The sequence below is a fragment of the Penaeus chinensis genome, chromosome 29 (genome assembly GCF_019202785.1).
Source record: "Penaeus chinensis breed Huanghai No. 1 chromosome 29, ASM1920278v2, whole genome shotgun sequence".
In the NCBI taxonomy this organism is placed as follows: Eukaryota; Metazoa; Arthropoda; class Malacostraca; order Decapoda; family Penaeidae; genus Penaeus; species Penaeus chinensis.
The window spans coordinates 20,677,099-20,685,136 of NC_061847.1; positions in this window are offsets into that span (position 1 = coordinate 20,677,099).

Below are 8,038 nucleotides of genomic sequence, written 5' to 3' on the forward strand. Positions count from 1 at the left end.
TTTAGAAAGCGAGTTGAGAGAGAGAGAGAGAGAGAGAGAGAGAGAGAGAGAGAGAGAGAGAGAGAGAGAGAGAGAGAGAGAGAGAGAGAGAGAGAGAGAGAGAGAGAGAGAGAGAGAGAGAGAGAGAGAGATAGAGGCAGAGAGTACAAGTAAGAGGGAAACTGATTTTATTTTTGTCTGGGAATGTGGCATATTTTCTCGTGTCGGGCGGTGTTTGGTGAGTCAGGTAATAGTGCATTTTTTCCTTTCTTTTTTCCCTTGCTGTTTGTGTTTCTCATTGTTGCTGTAATCAAGACTACGAAAAAATATAAGAATGTTGCAAAATATATATTCTATGGTCGAATGGGTGATAATATATTTACAAAAGTAAATACCTAGATATATAAATATACATGTGCATAAAGTGATAGAACCTGTTTTTTGATATTGCGTATATTTCTAAACAAATACTTCACAATTTAAGAAAACACTCTCTGCAAACTAAATAAATCATTATAACTTTCCCCCAGTACGCACGCATCAAATAGAAAAAAAAAAAAACGACGAAAAAAAAAAACTTGCCCGGTCACTTTCACATATGATCTTCCTCACCTCTACCCCTCGCCCCCGTCCTCCCCCCTTCCTCTCCCCTTTCCTCTACCTGGCTCTCTCTCTTTCTGTCTGTGTGTCTGTCTGTCATTCGCCTGTCTGTCTCTCTCTCTCTCTCTCTCTCTCTCTCTCTCTCTCTCTCTCTCTCTCTCTCTCTCTCTCTCTCTCTCTCTCTCTCTCTCTCTCTCTCCCTCCCTGACCTCAAATATGTGACCTTGAACATCGAAGGGTACGCGTGTCTGTACCCCTTGACCTTGTCCTTGAACTTCACTCGTCTTGCTTGGTGTTGCTGGGTTGAAATGCGTTTAAGAAGGGTCAGGAATGTAGAGTTTAATGAATGAATGTTGGGTTTTGCTTTTCATTGTTTGAACCAGGTGTTTTATTTACTTATTTAATGGTGTATACTTGTTTATTTTGATATGTGATAGATTATGCATAGTGTTCTTACTGATATTTTGCAAACCGTAATAGTCATGTGATTGTTTATTAGTGAATACATGCGTACATAAAAATATCATAAAGAAACTAAAACACTTATATACAAAAAACGTTAAACTTGTTGCAAAATAGTCAACGAAACATTAGTTTATCATCATCGTACTTTCGGGCGGGCGAGGAGCGGCCGCCGCGAACATATCCCACAGCGGCAGAGTCAGGCGCTCCCGCTGTAGCTCACGTTTTCTCGTTTTTTTCCCACAGACTACACTTTTTGTAATGTGGCTTTGGGAATTACGTCGCTTAGTATTGTTTTATTTGTAGTGAATGATGTACTTGTCTGTATATTGTTTGCGATAATTATTTATCGAGCGAGATTTGGGAGATTGCAATGGAGAGATAAATACTGATCCTAATCTTGCTCCCCTCAGGATTAGAATGTGTTTATACTTACTGATTTGTTTATACATACTGAGTTATCCTTAAACACTACATGGAATGTAATCTGCCTTATCATTGTTGGTAGTACATACAGACTTAAATACTGCATGGAATGCCAGCTTCTTTTCACTGTTGATACTAAATACTGTAAGTTAAATCTTTTTTCTTCCTCGCGCCCTTAAGCTTTCCTACGTCTCCTTATCTTGCCATTGCTCATTCTGCTTTCTCCCACAGCCACCAACATGTCTGACTCTCAAGAAGTGGGCGTCGTGCTGGCCTTCGACCTGCCCGTCAACCTGGCCAAGATCGGCACCGGCTACCTCCAGGACAACCCGATCGCCGGCTTCCTCATCTCCCTGCTGGCCTTCTTCGTGCTCATGGCGGTCCTGGCGGTGCCCATCTCGGCGCTCTTCGGCATCGAGATCTTCCCTGGACTCTTGCCGCATGCCAGGTCGGTCTCGGGGAAAGTGTGGGTCTCGTTTGGGCTAGTTGGGGGAGGTGCTGGGGAGGGATGGAGATAGGGTAGTGGTTGACTATTTGGTTCAGGTTATTCCAGGCTTGTGTGTGTGTGTGTGTGTGTGTGTGTGTGTGTGTGTGTGTGTGTGTTTGTGTGTGTTTGTGTGTGTCTTTGCTTATTATGTAATCTATGTCCCAACCTGGAATAAGCTTGAAATCATAGTCCGCATATTTTTTACATAAAACCTTAAACAAAATATTTTCCCCTCAAACATTCTAATCAAAAGGACACTAAATAAACGAACAGCGTAATAAAACGACCCCCCCCCCCCCCGACAGGTCCTTGGGCGGCGAGCTGAACTTATCCACGATGCTGAACAACTTCATGGGATCCAAAGTTGTGACGGACTTTTTGGACGAGCCTCTTGAAGTCTTCGTGGACCGGATAATAGGCAACCGGCAGTCCCGAGCTGTAGACACCGTTGGCACCTTCGTCGGGCGTGCTGCCAGTGCCATGTCTCCCTTAGTGTCGGTCTTGGACTACGACAATGCCTTCGTTGCTGTACAGGTAGGTGTTGATGACTTTAATAAGGAATGATTCGTACAGTGTTGATATAGTTATAATAACCGTTATTATCTGTGATTTCGCTACATAATAATAATGGAGCCTATGGATAGCTATAAGTCATGGAAGTAGTCTATATAAATATATAGATATAGATGAATAGATATATGATATATGATACTGATAAGCACTATTGTAATTGTGGTATATAATGTTATGGTAAGAAAGAATTCGATAATGCTTTGGATAAGAGAAAATTTACCAGACATCTATATCCATTTCCAAGACATGCATTGATTAGAAAAAAAAAATCCCGTGTTGCATATAATTTGAACAAAATTTATTAGGAAGTCCACAAAGCAAAAAAATCCCTTTCAACAATAGGAAACATAATCTAGGCCTAGTTACTCCTTACTAGACACAGACACCTTTAAGACGCCCATTATCCCTTTACAGGTGCCAGGAGACGAGTGCCGCCAGCGCCTCATGTGCCACGTCCATACCCAGGTGGCACGTCTTCCTCCACTCCTTCAGGAAGCCTACGGATGGGTCGGGTAAGTTTTTTCCCATCATGTATTGTCATTACTACTACTACTACTACTACTACTACTACTACTACTACTACTATTATTTCCCCTATTGATTATCCGAATGATATTTATATAATTGTGATCTGTCCATTGCCTGGCTCTTACTTTCACCACTTTCACCATCATATGCTCACCTTACGGATCATTATCATAAACAGCTGTCGCCCAAACCACCTTCTAATTCTAAGTCTTTCTCCCCCTTCCCTCAGGCCACACATGCAGCACCAGCAACGCTACTCCAGCGCCATTCTCACTGGCTTGTCGGGTGGTGACTGCCAGCGGGCGTTCCCTGACTGTCCTTACAACGTGATACAGATGGCGTCGTTCGTGCCTTTCCTCAAGAATAAGAACGTGAAGAACGAGCTGTAAACGGTGTTATAGAGAGCTGTTGGTGGGAATGAACACTGGATAATTGTGATATGGATTTCGTTGAGTTCATGGCGACATTGAATTTTTTTTTTTCGAGTTTATTGTGACACTGAGTTCATTGAGTTTATTTTAACTAATTCGGTGAATTGATTGTAACACTGGGCTCACGGAGTTCACTGTTGGGAAAAAGTTATGAATGACAGGGAATCATACGGCAAGTTGAGTAATTAACATTCGATTCCTTTTTTTGCCTTCACTTGAATTGTCTTGTAATGGTATTCAATCTCTTTCATGACTTTTTTAAACATTGGAATTTTCTTTGGAATGTGATACAATGGAAGTAAGCAGCCACGATTTTGAACTGGATTTATTTACTCATTTATTTATATGTTCATTTTTATAAATCGTGATTAGCCGGAATAGATAACCGAACAGATGCAATACACAACGGGCGTAGGTAATGTCTAAAAGATTCACATATACTGTTTTAGATTTGCTTCTATGTTCTTGCTCTAAAGTAGCGCGAAGCACATAGAACTTCATTTGTTTTGTAGTATGACTCCAAGTTAGTGAAGGCTGAAGGTATATTGTAACTGTTTTTAAATGTTTTTGTTATTCTTGTGTGATGTCACAGGATTCCCTATTGTGTTTGCTGTCTGTTCATTTTACAATGTGTAACATTAGTAATGTCCTCTTCTGTTAAGTTATTTATTACTATTTATTATTATATGTAATAAAGTTTACAATAAAATTGGTAAACTATATTTATGTGTTTAAATGAAAATGACCTACTGTTTTATTCATCACTATAAAATACAACAAAAACATGAAATCATTCACACACACTGATATAAACAAACACACATAATAAACTCAAACTCCTATGTCAGAATGGACAGCATTTCAACATTTATTCATTACATATTACTTCAATAGTGACAGAGAAAGTTTGATAAGCTATTGAAAATGCCATTTGAGATATGACATGACTCACCATGAAAGCAGTTCTTGTCCGTTTTTCTTTATCATTTCTTAACCTGGCACTGCTTTTGTTATTTCTGATATGTCTGACTTATTTCATTATTTTATGTTAACAATTAAAAAAAATAAAAACCGTATATGTGAAATGAAAAAAAAAAAAAATAGTGATCATGGCGAGGAAGATGCTAACGAAGCTAATGATAATAACAACATTAACAATTAAATTCCAACCGATCACGCAACTATACTCGAAAACGCATCCAAATAAAGCAAGGAAAAGAAAGTTCAGTTTAAGAGAACAGAACAGAACAGAACAGCCTGTGGGGAGGCATAACCAGGACACCACCTCGGGCTATAACGGTACATGAGGCGCCTCCCGCTACCCTCGTCATGTGTGCCCCTCCTCCTCCTCCTCCTCCCCCTCCTCCCTATCCCCTGCCCCTTGCCCCCTTACCTCACTCTTGCCCATTCTTCCTCTCTCCCTTACACATTTGCCTACCCCCTCTTTTTACTTTTTTTTTCTTTTTTTTTCTCTTATTTTTTTTTTTTTTGGGGGGGGGAGGCGGTTTGCTCTTTCTTACCAGATCGTTTTTCTTCGTGGTCTGGACGTCTCCGCATGTTATTTTGTTCACGTGGTTTCTTTAGGGTAAAGTGCGCGCGGCCGCGCTCGAGAGAGAGAGAGAGAGAGAGAGAGAGAGAGAGAGAGAGAGAGAGAGAGAGAGAGAGAGAGAGAGAGAGAGAGAGAGAGTGAGAGAGAGTAAGAGAGAGAGAGAGAGTGAGTGAGAGAGAGTAAGAGAGAGAGAGAGAGAGAGAGAGAGAGAGAGAGAGAGAGAGAGAGAGAGAGAGAGAGAGAGAGAGAGAGAAGGTGAGGGCGAGATAACAGAAAGAGAGAGAGAGAGGGAAGTTGGGGGGAGATAAATAGAGAGACACGAGTTGAAAAAGATGATGCATTACGTATATTCCAGCACTGTTACCCAACAGTACATTCATGCAAATTTATGCAAACAAGACTTTCTAATAACCTGTCGCATAGATGAAAGGGATCTCAACAGTAGACAGAGTAATGATGAAGGATTGTCATTTATGTTTTATCTCCATTCTTTTTCTTCTTCATTACTGGCGTAAATGATTGTGAGCGTAAATCGGAAATCACAAATTAATTAAAAATTCACTGACCACGCGTAGGCAATACCGTTAACAAGGTAATATTTTCACTTCAAGAAAAAAAAGTTATGGACGAGAATCAATAACTTGACAACATTAGATATATGACCGATGCGTTCCAATTAAATCTTTGTGAAATTAATTCTGTAAATTTGTCCCAGTGTCCGTATTTTTTTTTTTTTTTTCATATTTATAACAATGAGCTTTGATTTTTTTTTTTCAGTCAATATTTTCAGTTCGTAAGCAGGACATGAACATAAACTGAAAGAAGAGAAAGCTTTTGGAAATGAAAATTAGAAACACGTGAATATTTAGCAACAAGGAGTTTCGTCGCTAACCACGTGATTTTTAGTTAATAGATCAAAATAAACACATGTGCCAAAAGGACTCGCATTTATCTTTGTGAATAATGATAATAATAATTGTGGCTTACACGTAGCTAATTTCACTCACAAAAATATTTATACTTCACGTTAAGATTTCCATAATTGTCTTTTCATCTATTAATTCACATCTTTATGGATTTATCGTTATCATTTATATATTTTAAGTTCATATTTTTTCCTAAATAATGTAATAAGTAAATGAAATAAGGAAACAAGCAAGACTCAAGAAAGTTCAGGAAAATGCAAGAACAAGACAAACAAAACGACAGATCTGAAAATGAGAAAAGGAAAATCAAGTAAACAAGTACAAAAAAAATAAAATAAAAACAATTACATCACGGACCTCGCAAGAAAAAAAAAGCAAGAACAGGACTACAGACCTAAAAAAAAAAAAATAATAATAATCAAAAGAAAATCAAGTAGACGAAAACAAAAACAGAAAACATAATTAAAATAATAAAAAAACAAGTAGACGTAAACAAATACAGAGAAACATAATCAAAATAATTGAAAACAAAACAAGTAGACGTAAACAAATACAGAAAATAATCAAAATAATTAAACAACAACAAAAAACAATTTGACGTTAACAGAAGAAGCACAGACGCCTGGCAAGCGAGGTGACGCAACGGGCGCCGGAGCATGTCATCCTTGAAGAACTTTCTTCGGCCGCCTTCCGGTTCCGGCTTTCGAGCTGGGAGTGTCTGGCATGCAAGTTTGGGTTTACTTGTTTTTATTTGTTCAGATTTTTATTTGTATTTGTTTATTTGGTTATTGTTTCGTCGTTATCAATGTTGTCGTTTTTATTTTTTTTTAATATCGCAAGTATTATTAGCTTTTTATTTTTCCTATTCCCAATCTCACGAATGATCACAGCATTATCAATATCATTATCCTCATTATATGAATATCATTATCAATATCATTATCCTTATTATATGAAAATCATTATCAATATCATTATCTTCATTATATGAATATCATTATCACCATCACAACGATCATTATAATGAAAACCAATATCGCCACCTTCGTCAATAATCTAATAATCATCACTTTAATTAAATTTCCACTCCTTCCCCGAGAGGAATTTCTTCGATTTACTGACCGAGAAAGAGATAATTAATTGATGGAACTTTAATTTACTTAATTGTAATTATCAAGTTGTTATCCATTCCGTTTATTAAGTTCTATCTCACACAATGTCTTCTAGGAAAAAAAAAAATACAAATAATTTATGAATAACAGTATAGATGTTTAATCTGTAAATATAAAAATATATTAAATATATATCGTTGTAGTAAAAAAATATAAAATATCGAATAAAGAACAAAAAAATATAGAAATCTATTGCATTAAAATATGTGTTAAATTAGCATTTCCTTTTAATGGGAGATGGGAGGACTGTTTTTTGTTTTTTTTCTTATTTTTTTATCTTTGTGTTTACAAACTTGGACGTTATATGCAATGAAACTTTTAAAATAGTTTTTTCACCTTTTGTAAGACTATATGGAAAATAAAAATATTATGTTTTTAAGCATTAAATATATATCGTTCCATAATCCAATAATACTTTAGTTTCAAGTCTGTCTCGTTTAAAAGTATATATAACATTTTATTGCCATGGATTTATTAGAAATATAAGAGGGAGAAGAAGAAGAAAGATGAAGAAGAAGAGGAAGAAGAAAAAGATGAAGAAGAAGAAATAGAAGATAAAGATGAAGATGAAGCTGAAGAAGAAGAAGAAATATAAGATGAAGAAGAAGAAGAAGAAGAAGAAATATAAGAAGAATAAGAAGAAATAGAAGATGAAGAAGAAACAGAAAAAGAAAAGTAGTAGAAGGGGAAGAAGAGAGAAAGAAAAAAGACGACGGGTGACTGACACACAGGGCTATAAAAGGATAAAAATGCCCCCCTGCATTCATCTTCCAAACCGTTAGTTACAAGCCATATTTCTCTTGAAGTCGCAGACACGCAGTTCCAGCTCTTCTGTCCCCCTCCTCTATCCCCCCTACCTCTCCTACCCTATCCTCTCTCTCCAGCCTCCTCTGTACTCCCTCTCT